The sequence below is a fragment of the Rhea americana genome, unplaced genomic scaffold (assembly GCF_003343005.1).
Source record: "Rhea americana isolate MKP2758 unplaced genomic scaffold, rheAme1 scaffold_148, whole genome shotgun sequence".
Classification (NCBI taxonomy): domain Eukaryota; kingdom Metazoa; phylum Chordata; class Aves; order Rheiformes; family Rheidae; genus Rhea; species Rhea americana.
This window is the reverse complement of record NW_028185572.1, coordinates 2,374,344-2,376,172: the sequence shown is the minus strand read 5'-3', so window position 1 is coordinate 2,376,172 and position 1,829 is coordinate 2,374,344.

Here is a 1,829-nt window from a genome sequence, read left to right as displayed (position 1 = left end):
GAAAATGGATCAAATACTCTCCTAGACAGATGTGCTTCAGATCAGGAGATCTGGATGCTCTGAAAAGGATTATGTCCTCTTCTATCACCCGTAAATGTTCAACAGATTTTGAAAACTTTTTAAAATTTGCCCTTGGATAGAAAAGTGAAAGTCTTCACACACTTCACACACACTTCACACAATTTCTTTGTCTCAAGGTCATCATGAATTAATTTTGGAGATCCATGGACTCAGTTGCCTATGTCCAATCAATTATGGCAGATAATTAAGCTATTCATTTTAACTTCACTGCTGCACTCCAATGTCCTTGTGACTCTGATACACTGGGTGTTTTTTTTTTTCRGTAGAAAATTTGACTAGGTAGTTATGCATTATTTTGATAAGGGAATTTGTGGAATGGTGTCCTGTGAATATATTGCGTGAAAAGTTATTGCGATGTGTTCATTGAATAGAAACATTCCTCTCCTCTTTCTAATGTTCTCCTTCTACCTAGCTTTTGATTCTTTAGAGCTGTATAGTATTATGAATATACAGTTCTCTATAAGTAACTCATGTTCCTTGTGCATTTGTAGCTCTGGTATTTCTTATCTCCTCATGCCCTTTGACAAATTTACACTGAGAAAATTATTGAGATAATTACAGCTATCATCCTTATTTTATAAATTAAGACACAAAAAGTTTTTTATTGGCTTCAGTGAGCTTTGTATCAAGTGTGTCAGTCAAAGTTTCACAGCATGTGTGACACATCTGAGGAAAGAATCCAGAACACCTAAATCTCACTGAGTGTATGGAAATAAATACAGATCATTAGGATTAAGATCGCAGGTTGCWCTCAGTCTTGTGTGGTCTTTGCTTTCTGTTTTAGATCATCAATATCCACTACTGCCATTGGCATTTTAGTCTGGACCAACACACAACTTTGTAAGGCTCATCACTGCTACAGTACTGAGACGTGCATTCACTTCAATGGGTGCATTAATGCTTGTGTCCCTAGTTACAGTAACACCCACAAACAGGATAGCACTCCAGTTCCATGGGAAAACATGGCCRGGACAGAAAGCTCCCTGAGCCTAGCTTTGTAGGCACAAGCACCAGCTGATCTCCCCACCCTCTGGGCTCCTGCTGACTTCTAGCTGCACAGTCAGTGGTCTCCTGGCTCCCTTGGAAGCTAATCTGCTGCAGTTGCAAAARTTTCTTCACATCTAGGTGACCCTTCTGCAGAGCATCCAGAAAAYGCAAGAGAAGTGGCAGTGTGAACTGAAGGAGTATAGAAATGATGCCCTCCGAGGTCACTAGATCCACCAGRTGCTGAGACCCAGGGGAGTGCTTTTCCTGGGCTGTTAAAGCCAGGCTGCCATGGTTTGGTCCTCAGGTCCAGTGTGTAATGATGCACACTCATACACTAATTCACAATGCAGACGTGGCTGGTTCTACAGATCAGCATGGACAGGGAACAGTACCTTCAGTGGCAACCACAAAAACATCCACAGCAATCACATAAACAACAGTACAGGCAGCCACTCCTGTTCCCTTCTCTGAGACTGCTGTCTGCTAGTGACCTAAGAGGATGTCAGGCTCATGGCTGTCAGACCTCTTTTTGTGCTAGTCCCAGAACTTGAAGGTCACTAGTGGATCCTGTACACACACACACACAGAGTTCACTGGGAAGAGGATTTAATTAAACAATAAGACACTGCTGTGACCAGGTGAGGGATTGGCCAGGTAAGGATACTAACTAGCAATAGGTTTACATGCAACCAGCCCCTTTTATCTCCTTTCTCCTCTATTTTCACACACTTATTCCTGCCCAGTACACCTTGTTCCCTCGC